The sequence below is a fragment of the Aphelocoma coerulescens genome, chromosome 9 (assembly GCF_041296385.1).
Source record: "Aphelocoma coerulescens isolate FSJ_1873_10779 chromosome 9, UR_Acoe_1.0, whole genome shotgun sequence".
Classification (NCBI taxonomy): domain Eukaryota; kingdom Metazoa; phylum Chordata; class Aves; order Passeriformes; family Corvidae; genus Aphelocoma; species Aphelocoma coerulescens.
In genome coordinates this window covers 12,471,760-12,492,094 of record NC_091023.1, presented here as the reverse complement: position 1 = coordinate 12,492,094, position 20,335 = coordinate 12,471,760, and the positions used below count along the sequence as shown (strand labels likewise).

The following is a 20,335-nucleotide window of genomic DNA, read 5'->3' as shown; positions in this document are numbered from 1 at the left end:
GCATGGGAGAAACAGAAGGTTTATGTGAGGCTTTAAACCTATTTTTAATTAACTTGACCAGATAGTTTTTTCTACTGCCAACAATAAAATATCTTGTACACACAGTCAGTATAAAACCAGAGTAGATTGAATTTTACAGCCAGTCACTGGTTATTTAGTTCCACATTTACTGAAAGTGGTCTTCTTTCATTTTCCTTTCCTCAAAGGAAAGAAAAGAGATAAAGGAGAAATGAGCATAAATTAGTTCCATTCCTTACCTCTGAGCTCCAAAGACAAGTGTTCTCTAGCAGAGGTGATTTGTACTCACTTTCCCAGTCACTCTGCTGTGTTTAAACACAGTTATTGCTGAGGCATGCTAACAGGTAACATCAGGACTCTGTACAGAACTCGACCTTTTAACTACCCTTTCAAGCAGACAAGCTGCCACTTTATGGGCAGCTGGGGGTTGCAGTGCTTCCCTAGTGCTTGCTTCTTTTCAGATTATATATTTGAGATAGTGGCAAGAGAGCCTCTGCTTCATTGATCAGCTTTTTCAGTGAACTACTGTACTTCCAGTGACATCTGAGAACAATAAAATGAGTGTATAACTTCACACCTTCACCATAGGCCTGACACTGTATTAGTGCATCAACTTTGTCAGCTACATTGCATTAATTATGCTAACTTTACTAAATACACACTGCTAAATCCAGATACTGGAAAATGAGCCTTCCATTGTAAAATGTTTCTCTCGAGAATAAAGACATTTCAGAAAGCTTAAATACATACCTTTGCTTACTAATGATAGTGTTGATATACAGAGCATTTTAATTCTACAGAGTCTTTAATGTTCCCTGAGTCATTAATTTGACTAGTAAATTTCACACACCGCCTGGAAGCAAAGATCTTCTAGTTGCATAGGTCCACAATGAAAGATAAAGACAATTAGACTGCATCTCAAATTATGGGTTTTGAGACAGCATCCAAAAGTCTTTGAATACGCCTGAAAATGACTATGAAAAGGGACCTACATTTTTCTTGGCATTTGACTGCTTTTGCTTCTTATTCCACAGTTTTAAACATAAAATTGCTTTTACACTGACTCTCTATTTAACTTCTGACTTTATAGCCAGGAGCCTTTTGGGAATATCTAATAACACACAAAGCAAGTTCCCACAGAGGGTGGCAATGTATTACACTCTCTGGCTTCACAGATTCCAAATTTTCAGCTCTTGGCTAACAAAGCACTTCTGAAAAGCTTCAAATACTACCCCAGAAATATTATCTTTTTTGCTTGCTTCTTAATTAAGAATTTCATGATTTAGACTTTTCCCAGGACATTTTTCAAGACAAGTTAAAATTTGAATTTACATAACTTCTATGTTGCACTGTGTAGATATGTTTCCATTGCCATCAGTATCATGAGCCAAAACAATTGTGAGGAAAAACAATTAATTCTGCTTCAAGTATCAAGTAGCAAGTTTTCTATTTTCTCATGGCACTAGCATCTTTCTTGTTAATATTTTTTGCAGTCCTTTTCCAAGACCTTTTAAAATATTTAATCTTTTTCTTAAGGCATAATTCATTCAGGATAATAATTATATTTTAACAAAGTAGAAGAAACAATTTCTGCTTGGTATGATTTATAAGTCATATTATTTTGTATTTATGTATTCCAGAATCATTGCTGACCACTTATAACTGAGACAGGGTCCTGGTCTGACTGAAATTTGCATATTGCACTTACTGATAATCTAAAAATGTCCTAGTATGAGAAGTTGCTTCCCTTGGTAGCATTTACAATGGCACCTCAGTGATTTTAAGGCCTAAACATCCTTTTTAAAATCAAATTGGCATTTATGTTGGAGCCCAATTTTGAATGTACTGACAGCATTCAATGCACAGATCTGCAGCCCATTGGACCATGCAGGAAGGCATTTGCATGATTTGGGAAAGCCCAGTGTGTTCTTTAGCTGGTCTTTAGACATCCAAATCCACCCAACATTAGGCATTAAGTCATAACTGAAAGTGAGACTTGGTTTACAAACTTATTTAATTCTTGCTCTGACTGACAAATATTCACCTACTATTTGACATGGTAGAGAAAACCAACACAGCAGTCTCCATGCAGCACACTTTTGGTTCTGTGGGGGATAGGAAAGCCAGCTTAAGTACCTATAAGGCCTTTCATTGACTTCAACAGCTTTTGGATTTGCCCACGACTGACAAAAATCTCTGTTGAATATTTTCAACGATGCCACTTTTCATCTATTTAATTATTCCTCACAAAATCCCTTAAAAAGTTTTATTTTCTATATAATGCATAGCTAAATTATACTGATAAAGCATAACATGACACCATTATTTCCCAGCAAAAATGGTCATGGCTTTTGTTTTATTTTTTAGATGTAAAATTCAATTAATCTTCTAATTTCTCTGAACAGAGAAACCTGTGTATATGGTGGTTTCCAGCAAAGATCAAAGAAGAGCTTAATTTCATGGCTTATCAATAAGAAAATCTTTCATTTTCTCAACTAATGTTTTTATTCATAGGTTGGAAATTGAGATAAACTCCCACAGAAGAATAAAAAGGCATTTACTCTCCTGTGAAGGCCACAGTCTGCTTGCAGTTAGAAGGAAAGCAGCTCCTGCCAGATGGGTAAATCTCTGGCTAAATGGAGGGCAGAAAACAAGGACAGTATTAGTGCTGCTTCTTTTGCAGCACTGCACCAATAAGCACAGGGAATTCCTCCACCAAATAAAGGGGGGAAAAAGGACTAAGTGTAACTTCCTGGTTTGAGACAGCCAGAAATGTGCTACTTTTTTGCAAATGGCATTGCTGCTGTTCTTCTGTTTGTTCTCCCAAAAGATGAGGAGAAGAATATTTACCTTATGCAATATGTAGGGATTTGAGGATAAAAAGCACAGGAAGCATTGATATTATAAGCTGCTGAGCAGTTCTCTCAGATAATATGCCATTAGTCCAGGAGCTGACAAGGATCCTAACCTTAAATCTTCAAAGAATTCTGCCACGAATATCAGACTACTAGAGACAATCATGTATGTTTGACTAGGGTACAGGAACAGTATGTGAAATAAGACAAGATTATATATTACTATATGCCCTGAACCAGAATTCAGTAACAATTTCAGGGCATAATTAATTACTAGCCAAGGTTATGTCTCCAAAAATAACTAAGTATGACTGGCAGCACTGCTCTGATTAAACCAATGTCCATCCTAAAAGTGAAGGAGCTGTGAGAAATAAAGAACACACAGAATCCCAGGCAGAATGAAGCACATTCATCTTGTCTGTACTTGCAGAACCGTCAGCCTTGAGTAAGAAAAGACATATGACTACAGTTTTCTAATAAAAGCCCGTTTTATTTGAGAATGAGATTCATTATATTGATAAGGATTTTAAAGTATTCATTTTGGTTACTGGGGAAAAGTCAGAGTTAGAAGTAGAACTGTTTAGTAGTAATTTTTTAGCATAAAAGGCAAGTATTGGGATGGGATGATCCTTGACTGGCAACACTGCCAAGTGAGTAAACACTGTTCAGTAAGTGTGTGCTCAACCCCAAACCTCTCCAGTGAAACACCGGGGCGGTGCTCACAACTTCAGTGCCACTCAGAGTTCATCATCTGGACAAGCACAGAGCCTCCAGAGCCTGCTGCAAGGAGAGAAACTTCCAAGAATGTCATATTGACTTCAAATCCACCTCCGTCCCAGAAAAAAAGCCTGATGTGAAAGTACATTTCCTCAGCCTACAAAAGACGAAAGAGCTGTGTTCAGGTCTCCTGGCCTGCAGCCCAGTGCCATTCCACCAAAAGATTTAAAAGTTTTCCAATGAGGAGTGTGAATTCCGAGTTCTCCAAATGACCAAGATGAAGTTAGGGAAAAATGAAATATATTGAACTCACCGCAGAGCTTTTTATTGGAAGAAGATGGTTTGGCTGCAGTAGAATCCTGTGCTTAAAATGTAGAAAAGGATTGTGGGTTTTCTTCCCTCTGGGATTTTGTCTTGTTTATTTTACAAGGCTAACTTCTCAAAAAGGTGACTTATGTTCCAAAGCCATGTGTAAGTAACTTATATAGTTTGGTATAATTTAGAAAAAAAAACATATCACTGGAACTCTGACTCAGTAAAGTACTGAATATGTGCTTGAATGCCACTATGAATAGATTGCCTTTCCTAAAACTAAGCTGAGTACATGAACAGGCAATAGTATGAAGTAACTTGTAAGAAATCCACTTATTCATTTAGCAGCCCCACAGTGTATCCCCTATGCATCCCTGTGTGTCCCCTGTTGCATTAGCACATGCCATCAAAGGTAGAAAGTGCAGGACAATTCAGGACAACCCTTGCAGGCAGCTCTGCTGATTTTTCTTTCATGCAAGTGTCCAATTGTGAAACAGAAGTCAGGAAATGAGAAAAGAAACAGCTACAGAAAACTGGTGCAGTGGCCCCAGAGGGTAAACTGGTAAATTATGAGGTAAGAGATAGAAAAAAGCTTCCAGTACCTAATATTTTAACTAAAAGTCTAGAAGAACACAAGGAAAGTTGTGCTGACAACCATTTTCACACAATGCTTTCTTACGTTTCTTATTCTATCCTAATGTCTCAATGTAACAATATTGCCTATCTTGTCAAGGCTTAGAAGGAAAGGTATAAAAAAGGAAAAGCTGAAGAGACAACAAGGAAAGAGTAAATATCAGTAAGAGAAATGTGACTTGACAGGAATGTTTCAGGCTTTTTTTGTTCTCCTGTCTCCTAAATATAACTGCATTTTCCTAGGGTGCAGTAGTGTTCAGATTTTGACCCACTGGTGTTTATCATAAAGGAGTCAATGTTATTCAGCCTTCATTCTGACTTCATTAGTCATTACAACAAGTCCATGTTACAGACTTCTCACCCTTCACTTCAGGTTTCTGGTTATTTCTATCAAATCTGGCAGCCTCTCACCACCAGCAAATTCTGATGAACATAAGGGAGTTTAGCAATTAGGAAGAGCTGAAGGCAGGAATGTCTGAACTTCCCCTGCCCTGCAGAGGTCTCTTACATCACTGTAGCCAAACACGAACTTTAACAACCTGCTGTGTCTTGTTCTCCAAGATCTTACTTTAGAAAGACTTACTTTGTTTCCCCAGACTGCTTCTTCCTCCAAACAAAATGGATGTAACCCGGCTTCTTCTCTTTTCTTCAAGGGAGTCACGTATGGTCACATTTTTGGAGGACATTCACACTTCTACATTAAATAAAAAAATAAAAAAAAGAGGCCCAGTACTGCAGCTAGGCTACACAGCTAAATTATACCAGGGAAGAAAATGTGACAAGGGCAACTAGAGCAGGACCAGCTCTTCAACATGTAAGGTTTATACAAGTTCATTAATAGTGAGGAAAATACATCTCTTGAAATTACTGTCTGCCATAAGCATCAGTATTTCACAGTAGCCTAAAAATTTGTTTTCATATCTATCATTTAAAAACACATGGACACACAAAGCAAGCCAATCTCCAGCCAGCTGCAGCAATACAATTTTCAAAGGTAAACTGAGACCTTATGGAAACACTAGTCCCAAATTCACTTCTTATGCTCAGAAAGAGCAACTTACTTTCAAACCAAACTACACTGATGATCTTTGCTTTTTCAACCATTCCTAAACATCTTTTTTTTCCCCTCTCAATAGAAATACTATTTTTGTGTTTCTGCTTCAAAACACTTTAAAATTAGTTTGTCATTTCCCATATTACTTGAGGGCCAAACAACTTGGGCTTCTAAAATTATGTCAACATTTAATTGCAATAATTTTTACATAAAAATATGGCAATAATTGTTGTCATAAAATTATGAGAGTCATTTCAGCTTCCAGTGTATCCACTGTTCACAGCATTGTTTACAGTCCTTGCCATACAAGGTGCTGGAAGGGTTCTCTCACAGTCACTGTCGTTATGCCAAAGCCTGTGGACCTGAACCTGGATCATACAGGTGCATTTTCCAAGTTAGCCAAAGCAGCAATTCTGAAATTCAGGCTGCCTTACGCTTTTATGGAACATTACTCTGGCTACAAAAGACAAATAATACTTCTTCAGCATAAATGAACTGGTACAATGTTAACTTGTCAATAATTTAAAAACTTATCAGAACATGCACAGGTTTTACACAAAGTCAGCATTTTTGCCATTTGCCCACAGCAATTTTTTCAGTACTAAGAGGGAGTGCTAAATTGGGATTTATTATACCATTAAAACACAGCCCAACTCTGCAAGCTGAGTATCTGGAGAGAAGTACAGTCTCCTGGGTGGGAAGGCCTTAAAATCCATTGACAAATTTAGGAATTATCATAAAGCGAATGTATAAGGTGATAACGGAGACACTGGAATGGAACGGAGTGAAGTTTAATGCAGTGTCTGTCAAGGTTTAATAGTACAAGAATTATAAAAGGCCCAAATATCCCCAATATATCAAATGCTCCAAAGTCCATGCTAGGCACCATAGGGAATTGCAGCAGAGCACTGAATCCAAGTAACAACAGAGGGACATTGCACAGCTGCACCTTGGTCAGGCACTGTCCTCAGATGCATAAACATGCAGATTACCCTGCTCATCTGGGGGCTGTACGTACCTCACCTGCTCACACCCCCAGGCATCGTGAGACACCATCATTCTACCTTCCCTCTACACATCAATGACACCTCTGAATCCATCAGAATCCACTGAGGTTACCCACATCTAACACCTCAAGCCTAAAGCCTGCTGCTCCCTTTTAAGACTCAACAAGACTTGGCAGCATTGCCAAGAGGCATCGACCTCTATGAGAAGCTTTAAATTAAGTAAGAGCCTCTAAACTTCATTATGTGTGGTACCCTGGAAGGCTCAGCTGAATGAAGAGCTTGCAATAATAGCTCAGCAAAATAATTACACCAGTCCCAGATCTGTTGGTTTGAAGCTCATCCATAACCTTCAATTTGGGTTTTACACACATAGATACCATTGTAGAATTGTCATTTTAGTTCTGGTTTGCATAGATTTTTGTTTAACAGTCTCAATTTCAGCTACCACCTGTGCTACATCACATCTTTGTACAACTTTCTCTCAAGCTCTCAGTTCTTGGCAATGCATAGAAGATTAAAATAATTGTTAATAATATTTTACCATACTGGTTCTTTTCCAATACAGCTTTGTAATTTCATCTCTTTCTCAGCACAGGTGTGTTTTTCTGAGCTCAAAATCAACTGAAACTAATTATTTTTAAAATTATGTCATTTTTATTAAAGAAACTTCTATCATGCAGTATTTTAGTAAAAGGTGCAATGATCAAAGTCCTGTAGTTCCTAGAACATGCTATTTTCACATGAAGTTCTTTTTTTCCGATCCAATTAAAATAGGAACTTTTGTTACTTTGAAAAGCCCCTATTTCTGATACAAAATACATACTTAACATTTTAAGCAAGGCAACACCTTCATAGTTGCTACATCTGTTAGTCTACCATTTCAGTATGATCTGACCTACTGATTTTATACTCTATTTAAGCCACTTTCTGGAAATAAAATAAAATAAAATAAAATAAAATAAAATAAAATAAAATAAAATAAAATAAAATAAAATAAAATAAAATAAAATAATCCACATACGTGAGAAATGATTAATCATTTACAGTTTATAATACCTTTCATGAGGGAAAATTAAGAATAGTTTTATGGATTTACAGTTAGCTATCTGTTACTGTGAAGCAGTTTTTGCAAAGCAGTGTTGAATACAGGGACCATTTAATGATAGCAACCTCTCACAGAAAGTGAAAAGTTATTTATCCAGCTGAAGCTGGAAATGCAATAATTTAATGTCAGTGTAGTACCCTAGATCCACACTGGGACGGTGGCTGATATTGGAGTGGAGAATGCCCTACAAGTAACCCTTGGAAAGCCCTCCCCTTTAGGCATCCAAAATTGAGCCTGTGCAGTCTGTGCTGCTGTGACAGGTTTGTGCTGCTGTCTGGGGCTGGCTGTCATGGTGATGATGGCTCTGTCACAGTGATGCTGAAAAACAAATTCATAATCTCAAATGTCATTTGTTGTTCCAAAAGCCACAAGCATGGATGAGAGCCTTGGCTGTTACAATGTTAGAATGGGTTTCAGCTACAGCCTGAGTGATTCTGTGATGCCAGTGGCACCTCTGTACCTCTTAGGCAGGACACGTGGCGTTTCCTCTGTTAGTGACCCCATGTGCTTAGAATGCCACGCATGTTTGGTGAGCAAAATAACACTTCTTCTTCATATGACTTATTAACTGCTATTCACATTACCTTCTGCAGTGTCTGGTCAGCTTTTAAAAGCCTCAAGACAGGGTACAAATCCATCTTCAGAATGAAACAGGACAAGACAGCAACTCGGAGGGAATTTCTGTAGAGTGCAAGCGAGCGGGTGACATGAACACATTCAATGGGTGTTTCATAGTAAGCAGGAGAGACCTGCAGTTTCCAAGATGGGCTTTCTGACCTAAGCCCTGTCAGATCTGCCACCTGCCTTGCTGAGAGGCTGCCTCTGGCCCCCAAAAGCACTGAGGCAGCTGAAAGCAGCTAATGCCCCAAGGCCAGCCCTGCTCTGTAAAAATAAGCTACTTCAGCACTCTTACTATGCCTTTGCCTTACTGACTTGAAATAGCCCAGTCTGACCCAAGGATGTGCTGTGAGGGATTTGGGTATTGTGATTTAAAAGTGCTGAAGGGCAACTGTGCCACAGGGACAGGTCATTAGTGTTAATCATTGGTTCTGCACAGTTACTCAGTTGAGATATTGGGTGATTCCTACTTGTTTTCTTTCTACACTGATTGTAGTGTTTATTCAACAGTTTTCTGTGCTTTAATTTGGTTGATTGACATGCCCAGAGAACAGAGAGTTCTGGTCCTTTTATAAATTCAGAAGAAAAACTAACACAAAATAAATTGGCTCTGGCATTAACCTACATTCAAAAACAGTGAACTACCTAGCTGATGTGCAGTTTTAATTGTGCTTTTCCTGATGCAGGGTAAAATCCTATCCTCAGTGTAAAATCCTACCCTCAGTGGAAGAAGCCATTCTGGAGACAGGGATGAGTGCCAACCACATGTTGTTTCGAGAGCCACCCTGCCGTCCCAGTTCAGCAGCCACTCTGGGCACAGTGCACACACTGTGGCTGGTTTTAGGAATCATTAACATACCCTCCATCACAGATAACATTAAGCTCCCAGCTGACCATCCATGTTCACTCAGGCCACGTCCAGGAGTGTCCTATGTCCTACCCCAGCCCCACCCAACCCCTCCCAGAGTTTTTCCCAGCAATGGAAAAAAAACTAGAATGTAACTGCCAAGTGACCTGCTTCATGGAGCTGATTCAGACATCCTGGAGTTGGAAAGCTTGTTTTTCCTCATGAGTTTTCAGTTCAGCTGCATGGAGTGGCTGCTCAAACTGCAGGTTTGCCAGTGCCTGAGTGAGGACAATGGCAGAACTACAGAGCTGGGGGTGCCACAGGGGAGAGTTGAACCTGCAGACTCAGCTGCTTTCTGGAAACTTTCTTCTGTGTTTGGTCGGCTTTTCTCAGCTACAAAGGCAGGGAAGGAGCAAAAGATACTTCTCCCAGTAGCATATGTGCAGATCAAAGAGGATTCTTTTCCTTACACTTATTTCCTGAACCAGTATTTAAAATCCTTTCTAAAACATAAACCTGAATTTAATATCAGCAGTATCAGAAGTATTGGGACATGAATTAAGATCTTGCTCTCTAAAGTCTCATCTCCATCCTACTCATCAACAAATACTGTAGCTAGGTTCTGGTTTTCTGTCCCATCTAGTCTAGACTAACAGCACATGAATATTAAGTTATTCTAGATTCATAACAGTATAATTGAAAGCACAATTTCTCTCTCTTAACTAACCAAGCGGGAACAAAAAATACCCAACCCAAACAAATGCTCTTTCCAGGAAAAACAAAATAAAACAAAACTCTGTAGCTTCAACCTAATGCCATTTACAAAGAACAAGACAAAGCGAAATCTGAAAACTGCAAAACCTAAAATCTCACCTCCCACAACACTGGTAAAGCTTGCCAGTTTTTGCCCCACCCTCTTACTGTTAAAAGCTTTCTCTTGCAACCTCTTAAAAAATATTTTCCACATTTTTTGTGCCTTTTAGAAATTCAAATGAAAAGGTAACACACATATCTTAAGCCATCTAATAAGCTTCGATTGTAACACTTAAATTGCTCAATAAACCTTCTTGTGCAGTAAAGTCTGCCAACTTCACAGCCTTAGAAAGCCCTGAGATCCTGAATTTTTTAAAAAGAAAGTAAAAAGTGAAGAAGTTGTTATTATTTTAGATAACTTGGAAAGGTTTCTGAAAGTTAGATACAATGCCTGAGGCCACTACACTTGAAATCTTAATCATCAGCGTCTCCAACACTTGGGATATGAAGGTTTTATTAAAACAGAGTTAATAGACATTTTCAAGAGTGTCTAGCCTTTAAAAGTGGTAGGTGCACACATAATGCGCCATCCCCTAAAGAATTATTGGCACAGATTTGATATGACCTACAAAATTAAGCCATGGCTCCACTACTTCCAACTTGAACTCGGGAAACCTCTGAACTCATTATATTATTACTCTGTTCTACAGCTACAGAACTGAACTTCAAATCAATATATAACCCAATTACTAACCTTGTGAGCAACAGAGAGATCTTTCTCAATATTCTTTCCCCCCTACTGTAAATGCATACAAGGGCTGACAGATTTTTTGAATGCTTCATTGTTTATAATTTGTTTCATGATTGCAAAAAGAATGCAATTCTGATGATTCTCAAATCAGAAATCTCTCTGGCTAGTAAACATTCACCACCCAAAAATGAGTGATATCTAAACAATTCCTCCTCAAAACATCTGAAATGGGGCATCCACATCACCACCATTTGAAAATAAAGCTCTGTGTGCATACTAGAAGGACACATCCCATAAGTTAAAGCTGAGATTGTGAGCACTGCACACAAGCTCTTCGGGGGGGAACAATCTTTTGATTCTCTTTGGTTTGCACAGCATCTGTATTGCCATGCTAGACTTACCCATTTGGCCTTCACTGGTGTGCTGTAGATCTCACTTGGGAATTTAGAATGGCAATTTTTCCTCTCTTCTCTTGAACAATTATGCAATCTCCAATGCATGGATAACTCATGGTGTGGCTCTAGGCAAAAGCCTCCTGCAGAGGCTCTGCTAGAAAAGCCATTAGCACAGCTGATACCAAGGTCACCCTCAAAGCCTCTCAAGAGCAGCTGCACAGCTTCCCCACCTTTTTGCATATGCTTCAGCTCTAATATTGATTACATTAAGAGAAGCACATAATATCTGATTTTACTGAATGAGGTGTAGCATTTGTTGCCAAATTATTTAATTGCTTGGGAAGCAGAAGCTCCAGACACAAATGTATCTCCAAGAGAACCATTAATATACCACCTCATTTAAAAGTTTTCAAAGACACTGTGTCTTGGTACCCTGACCTATGCTATTTTGGGCATTTTAGGGAGTTGAAAGTGACCTCTGTATATTTCCTTACATACTGATAAAATAAACTAAAAACTTAACTCATTACTTCAATTGCTTGCAAGTTTTAGGCAGTTGGCAGTAAATTTCCTTTTATATAAATATAAGTGTTATCTCATTACCAACAATCTCCATTAGGATCTAGCAGACCATGAAATAGACTTTGCAAGATCAAGCAGTGTGCTAAGGCCCAGAAAACCATTACTTCAGCTCCCAGCTCCAGAAATTATGAGGGAAATGAAGCACTATATTACAGTGTAAAACACACATGCTAAACAAGCCTTTTTAGTCAAGGCATTAGGAAAAGAAGCACAGATTACTCATTACTGTGAAAAGTACAGTTGGGTTATTTGGCACCTTAGCTGAATTTCCTACTGTTAATAACTTCTTACAGAATGTGCTTTTTGCAGAGGAGAGGCTGTAACACTTCTAATACAGGATCATGAAGAACTCATTTTATACCCTAGGGGAGGCAACTCTATTCTAACATTTTACCCAAAACTACTTACCTGTTCAGAGAAAAAAAATATTTACAGATCTATGGTAAGAAAAAAAATCAAAGTACCACAAGAAAAGACAAAAATATTGCTCCGAATGCTAACTAAAATATTTGAGCTTCCCTAGTGTTTGAATAGAAATAATGTCCTGTTTATAAAGCACACTGAGCTTTAATCTCCCCATGAGACTAAAAAGATATCGTTTAAGTCAGTTTACTAAAATAACAGAGGATAACATTTGGTTCCCTAGATGCCATAAGACACCTAAAGCTCAGGCAAAATGCAAACTGTCAACCAAATACAGCACTGAGCCATCCTATCCACACTTGGTGGGAGAACAGTGATTTTTACTTTGTAAAGGAGCTGTGGCTTCAAACTTAACTGTACTTCCCAAGGTTTCTTGTCAACTTGGGTTTGTAGAGAACAGAGACTCAAATTAGTAAACCCAAAAGGGAAGATAAGCAGAATCAAAAACTAAAGATATTTGGTCATCAGCAACCATTGGAGGGTCAGCAGTCTTCTCTCCAAACCCCAGCACTCTGTTCTTGCCCTGTGGGGGGATGGAAAACAAGGGAAACCAGCTTCAGGGGGCTGAGGGTACAACACAGTCTAGAGCAAACATGTTTGATTCACTTAAGACCTTAAGAAACTACTTGTTTCTCTTAGCAAAAAAAAAATATATTTTCCAGCCCACAAATATTAAAAAAAAAAAAAAAGAGAAAGATAACATGTTGTGCTCCACAATAAGAATGCTTTTGGAATTCTGTATTTAGCACTTCTTCCAGACTTACTTTTCCTGAATCCATATTTAAAATTATCAGAATCAATTTTTAAATTGCCATTTAATTCCATATGATCTTACATGAGCAACAATGGAAACCAAATTTTGTGACACAGAAATCAAGCCACCACAATAACATTATAGTAATCATAATGGTAATACAGTAGCTTCTAGAAATGCATTCAAATAAGGTCTATAGGAGCTTTAAAATGTCCATAATTGATAAATTAAACACCCTTTTGTGAGAATTTACAGTGCAGCCCTCCAGAAACTCCAGCTTTTGCTTTTCAAAATATTAACAATGATCAAAATTATTTTCAGAATCTGCAGTTATTCTGTGCAAGTGGTTTTGTTATAGTTATATCATTATTATAACATCAGGACAAAAAGAAAAAATGTATTTGTTTGCCATGTTAGTGACGCTTACAATAACAGCAATTCTACAGGTTAAAAGTCAAGGTATTATGAACACTGTATTCTTATAAAAATAAAGGAGGGGGACATTTGAAATCAATTTCGCTGTATTCTCTCCCCTAAATTACTCCAGAATTATAGTCTCTTATGTATTATATTATTTCTCCCAGTCACATTCTTGAAATCAGTTGAAAACCTTCTAAACTGAGAGATCTTGAGAGCTTAAGACTAAGACCGTAATTCCTTTGGGTGATAAGAGGTTTTTCAGCTGTAGCTGATAAACAATAGGGGCCCGAAAAACCAAGCAACTTTTACTGAAAATCCCTCATGCTCCTTTCGTGCAGCTCCTCAGCTGTGTTACACCCTCAGAGCTGGCAGCAAAAGAACCCCAAAACAGCCACTGCTTTTCACTCCTCCCTCGGTCCAGCTCCCAGGGCTTTGGGGCCACTTGCCATCAGTTTTATTATCATGCAACCAGTAGGAAATGTGTATCATGTGTGGGACTCAGTGGAAGATCACATCCTCCACCACTGATTACTGGCATATTTCAGGGTATTTGAAATAAGTACTGAACTGTGCAGCCCATGGAACCTCGTATTCAAAAACAGAGCACAGTCCTTTGGGGTTGCTGAGATAATGGGTAATTGTTCATTTCTGTGGAGAGAATCTGAACTGCTACAAACTCAAATCTAGTTGAGACAGCTACTGTGGGCACTAATTTATCTGTCTGTCTTTGAGAGATATAAACTCACTCACTGCAGGGTACTCCAAAAAAACTGAGAATTGTGCTGCTGCTCTGAAGGGGATTTAATCCTTCAATGAGTTCAAACACAGCCGAACTGTTCTGTCTAAGTTCCTATATAGCACCCATCATCCAAATGCCCAAGTGCCTGAAGAAGTCTTTCAAGAGTTAACTTCCATTCATCCCCTCGTGTCACATCAAGACAACTTTGGGTACCTCTTTCCCACAGAGCTTTTCTGAGCCTGTCCGAAAATATTTCCCATTCCCTTCATTATAGTTAGGTCACGTTCAATAAACCACTTACCATCCGAGCTCATTCATCAGCCCTCCTACTAGGACAATATCACCCCCAAAATTCAAGAGACTTAAACTAAGCATAAGTTGTTGAAATAAACATATTCTCCCTTCTAACAGCCACCTTTGTGAGTCTCTCTTCCACAGTTCCACCTGGATTAATTCAGTACTAGCTTTGGCCAGGCCTGGGTTAATGTTTCAAGGCAGCCCATACCGTGCTGAGATTTGGGGTTGTGACTAGACCAGGCTGGATAATGCACCAGTGTTCCAGCTGGTGCTGAGCACTGCTGGCATCCTGGCAAGGCTTTCTCCAGTCCCCACTGTGCCCCCCCAGGAAGCAGGGTGAGGGTGAGCAGGAGGGTAGGAGGGGACAGTCGGGCACACCCCACCCCACCCCCAGCCCCGGCACCATTGTGGCACAGGGAGGAACTGGGGTTGCCTTGCCAAGGCAGCTGCTGCTCTGGGACTAGCTGGTGGGATGTGGTGCATGACTCCCTTTGTGGGACTGAGGCTTTTCCTCCATCTATTAAAATGTCAACCCAGGAGATTTCTGGCTTTTGCTCTCCCTGTTCTCTCCACCAGCCTAGGTCTATTCATATTACCAGACTTCACTGCTCAGGTGCCAAAGCCACTGGACATTTAGCACAGATGTTTCTGCATTCAACTTCCTTCCTCCCTCAGAAGTGGTTATCACAGTTTATAGAATAAGAGTCATAGGGGCAGAGGAATCCAACTGCTGTTAAATTTCCGCCTCTGAACAATTTGTCTTTGTTCTTTTAAAAATATTTCTGGAAATGCTTCTGTCCCCCCAGAGCAATACATCTTCAGTGCCATATTATGCAATGACCTATATATGCACAGAGAACACTTGGCAAATAATAAACTCATTAGAAAAGCCACTCTTCCAAAATACTGAGAAAGGTTGGAGGTATGCGGGCTAGCACATATTATGCAGGAATTTTCAAACCAACAGAGAAAACAGATTTCTTGGCCGAATCTCCTCATTTTTAAACAGTCAGGTTGAAAGATGGACAGTTCCAGATGGCACTTGGGTGAAAACATGCAGCTTCACTGACAATGTTTACCAAAGATGTTAAAAAAAACCCACAAACAAATAAAGGCAAAGTTTTACAGCAGCATTGTAAAAACGATTTCTTAGCTCTCGAAAGTTTAACAGAAACAAGAGGGTAGCACTGCAGATTGTATGGAGCCGCTTTTTTTTTGAGGACAGATTTTTCTCAGTTTCCTTAGGGGTAAAAAAAAAAAATGTTTACCTGCTAAAAGACAGTGTCTCTGTGGAATAGACCTGTGGAAACCCCAGTGACCACATATGAATGCTCAGAGAAAATGACAGCTCTGCACATCTCTCATCAAGGATTAGTGTATTGAATCTGAAATACATTGTGGTTTACTGTAACCACATTTAAAGGTTATGAGCCGTATGTAATGGAACTGTGACATTTCAAGAAACATTCATCTTCGAAGTTCAAAATACTGAAGCACCTTTTTCAATTTTAGCCAGCTCTCCTATGCACACACTACTAGAACAATCACTTTTAACTTTTACCTTTTCAATTTCATTTGGGAAATATTAAATGACAGTCCCACATTCATATATATCTCTTAGGTCAGACAATCCATGGCATTAAATTTGATATCCATGCACCAGCATTTTTGCTTTGTCTATTCCTTTAGCAGAATTTCCTGAATATTATTGTTTCATTTTTTAATTTATTTTCTTTTTTTAGGTAATATTGAATAATTTCTATTTCTAGAAGTAGGTCTTAAACCACTGTCTGAAAGAGCCTCCCCATTATGTATGGAAGGACCAGAGTACAAGAACTTAGTTAAGAGATGATATTGAGACGCACCCTCAATGAAGCCAATATTTTAAAAAATTACTGCTATCATGCCAAGCTAAAACAAGTTTTAGTTTCACTAAGGCTAAAATCTTACAATAAGTACTCAAAGACAGTTTCAAAAAATTAAATCAATAAAACTATGTCTCCTTTGTAAACCAAGGAAGAACAGCCCTACACTGCCTGGTAAGGAGACATTCTCCTCCTCTGCAAGTTTATTTCATAGATACAGGAGCTCTTCCCTAACTGAGAAGGTGCTACAAATATGTGAAAAGGATGATGCATTCTGTAAACCAGTCTACTCAATTTGCTGCCTCCCTTCAGTCAAATATTACTCCAACTGTAAGAGGAAGTTGGAGATCAATCTTTCTTTAAATGTTTGTCTGATTATAGACTTAAGTTAGCAGAGAAGCAAAACCGAATGGTACTACCAGCTTCTGGATATTTAACAGCTGAAAATGTAACATACAGACTCCAAAATTTACAGAGCGTATTCTTTTCACTATTACTAAAGCCTTTTACTTGCATGATTAGCTTGATGCAGTCATAATAATGGTTTCTTAAATATTTCACCTCGTCTTAATTTTCTATTCTGATCATTAAACCCAAAAAGCCAATGGACAGAGATCCCAGTGCATATTAAGGTTATAGAAAAACTAGATGTAATCAATTTTCTCTGGTGTCTAATATTTCCTGAAAGGATGGATGTCCTAATGGTCCTCAAACACTTTAAACAAACAAAAATGTAAACTGCATTATGTGCAACTTCATTTAAACTTCAATTTAAAGTGTGTGTTTAAGTGCTTTGCTGAATCCATTCAGCACTGTGGTATAGGGAAGATTACAGTGTTCATATCTTAATTTTTCAAAACCAGTTCCAATAGGACCGAACTCCTCTGATCCTTTCAAGCTGACATGAAAGAACTGGAGTAAATGGAATCAAGATCACAAATGTTTATCTTTTTCCCAAAACAGAACAAGGCAAAGCTCCTGCTGGAACTCTTGAGGTGTCTTTTCCCACAGAGGTTTGCATTATGAAACTCTGTACAGGCAAATATTATCTTATTACAGCACAGCATATAAATGCATTCACTTCACAGCATTGTAATCTGGATTTAAAAGCTGAAGAAAAACTATGAAGAAATATGTACATCTAAGATGGGAGAATGGTGGGGAAGAAGCAAAACATTTTCTGAAAATCAGAATCGTAGCCCAGATTTTCCATGTGCTTTACATTTCAGGATTAACCAATTCTTTGACACTTCTCAGCCTCCCTCCTGCACTTTGACTTACTTGCTACAATAAACCACAAGGTATTTTCAAGCCCTCTTCTCAGAGGACTCCTGGACTCCTCTGAGTCCACACACCTGTATTTTCCTTCTGTGAAACCCAGAACATGCAAAGGAAATCAGATGGGAAATTATTACGCCTTTCCTACTGGGCTTGGAGAAACTTCCTGCTTCATTCTTCAAAAGTAAAGTATATAGATATTGTAGCACAAACCTTGAACATTCAGTCCTCGGTGAGGGATTTTCACAGCTGAGCCACACTTTAAAGCCAGGAGTGTAGCACTTTACTTACCCAAAAGGATTGCTTAGCAGCCTTACACAGCTTCAGCAACTTCCAAGAGTTCTCTTCAGGGAAAAACTTGGCCTAGAACAGTCTACTTAAAATCCCCACGTTGTACAACAACTGCAGAGATTTTGTGTCAGTCACTGCTGGAAGCTCACCCTTTCCTTGCTGAATTGAAGTGGTAAGAGATTCCCTCATTCCCTACAGCCAGGATGCCTATGGACAGGACAATATGGCAGCAGCTCAGCTGGTGAACTACAGCAGCAGCTTCCAGTGCTCTCCAGGTTTGTTTTATTGTTACCTCCTCCCACATCATTTGCTGGCCCATCCATGGCCCCACCAATACTCAACTTGAGCAGATTCTTTTTTCTTTATCTTTTTTCCTTTTTAATTTCTCCAGGCACTGTTTTGTTCCACCAAAAACCAAGGTGGTATCAAAATCTTTTTTTTTTTTTTTACAGAAATCTTACTGTTGTACATGGGCTAACTGTAATGAAAAGATCATCACACAATATTGTACTGAATATATAGTATAGAGACCTTATGCACAGCAAATAGAAGTGAGAGGTTTACCACAGCCTTTTGTACAATTTAACCAGCAGTTAATGCACATGTTCTTTTATTCTATCTTTTTTCACTAGGAAAACAAGTTGGCAGTTAAGAGGCTATAGTCTAGAATTTACACTATCAAAGCAGTTAAATATTACTGGCTTTTAGTACATTCAGCAAGTAAGGTAAATGTTACCAGATTCCATTCAGCTTTGAAATGTGGTCCGTAAGTATTAAAACATTCCCAAACACACTGGGAAAAACATCTGCAGATGTACAACCAGGATGAATACAAAGGGTATCTGTAAACATTTTGACCCCAAAACTGTAATCAATATATAAAATAAATAAATTTTAGCACTGCTTGGTTTTGAAGCTGCTGAATACATGAAACATTTTTCTTAAGAGACAAAATTACTTCAAGGCACTTCTGACACCTCGGACATCTATCCAAATTACAAAAGGCATTGGTAGGCTGTTGTTCTTGTTTTCCCCTGTGGTTTGCTACAAGTATCAAGGGCTACTTAGCTGTCTATAAGTAGGACAACTGGCAAGAACCTAGAGGCCTTAACAAAAGCCTAGAGAAGAACAGACTTCAATAAATATAACATTAAATAACACAGATATTTGAATTACAAACATGTGATCTGAATACTCTTAAGTGGTTTGCCTTTAGGGGAATCATCTGACCATACCTTTCAGCCACTGTGAGTTACATCCCCTGACAGTCAAATACTGGTGGAGAAAAGTTCCCTAGAAACTGGGCTCAATCCAGCTACAAGAATTGCAAAAGAATTTTCAAGACACATGGGTATCCCACAGTTAAACACTGTTTTCCTTTTAACTGGTACCCAACAAAGTGCACTGGTACCTGATAAGCTGCCCCAAAGCTTCCTTTGGCAAGCTACTACTTCACATCAGCCTGAACCAGGAAATAATTTCCCCCAAGGCCTTTGCAGTCTGGAGGGCTGTGGAAGTGAAGCCCTGTGCCCCTTCCTGCAGGATGCAGCACAAGAGCCACCAGCACCCAGCAATGCTTGGCCTGAGGCTCCTTTGCCACTAGGTAAGGAAAACATAAGTCAAATTTATTCTGGCTCTTGAATGCAAAGCAGAAAACAGCTACCAAAATGAAATCAGTAGAACAAAAAATCAACATCTACGTGGAACACAGGATGGTCATGGGCTACTGAACAGATTTCCTCCTGCAGACATCTGTCTGCTGCCTGGACCGAGGTGCTATTTCAGCAAACATCCTCCCTTCATTGTTTCTGCTCGGGAAGAAAAAACTCTTACCCTGGTTCATGGTCTTCTAATTATACTTCTTTTCTTTTTGCTAAATATTAAGCACAAATAAATCTTCAAAACAGATCCTGACCCCCCAATACCTGCTCTTCCTGCAATTCATATGCTGATGTCATTGTATACCACATGCAAATTGCCATGTGTAGCTCATGGGAACAAAAGCTCTTCTCTCTGGATGACTTTCCAATGTGTGGGTTATTTTAAACATCATTCACCCTGCCTGCAATGTACGTGAAGTGAGGGTTTAACTTCAAACCCATTGCTTTTGTATATTGTTCATTAACCCACTCTACCTAACCTTACCAGCTACTTTCAATTCACACCAACATACCTCAGACTGTGGCTCATGTACTTGAACCGAAACAGTGCAGCACTTTGCTTAGTTGTCTGTAGAACAGAGAAGTTCTGATAATCTACCACTAAAGAGCTGTGCTAGAGACGAGGAACAGACCCCTACTCCATTTGTAACTGCAATTGTGTCCTTGATACACATCAATTCTAGCAATAGCAGGCATGAAAAAAAGAGTGCCTCCTGGGTAAATCCAAGCGTGATACTAGTGATGGTTTTGGTGGGCAGACAAAGGTCAGTGTACGGAATAAATTGCTAGCCCAAATATAGAAAAAAATGTAGTTACACTTGACAAAAATGTTTGTAATTAGCTGCTTATTTATGGAAACACATCACATTAAAATTAAAATATTCTATTTATAAGGCACTAATGCAAATTGCTAAAAAGTGACTTTTGCAAGATTTTAACATTATAAAGGCAGCATAATTA

The 20,335-nt window shown here is 38.8% G+C and overlaps 1 long non-coding RNA gene across 1 annotated transcript; it reads right to left on the bottom strand.

The window, feature by feature from the left end:
• Nucleotides 1-3,361: 3,361 nt before the first annotated feature.
• Nucleotides 3,362-11,272, bottom strand: LOC138114702 (uncharacterized). The gene is made up of 4 exons (XR_011152733.1): nt 11,072-11,272; nt 5,119-5,229; nt 3,904-3,954; nt 3,362-3,747 (listed from the first exon to the last, which is right to left on the bottom strand). It is a non-coding gene; the product is annotated as an uncharacterized lncRNA (long non-coding RNA).
• Between the last annotated feature and the right edge of the window lie 9,063 nt (nt 11,273-20,335).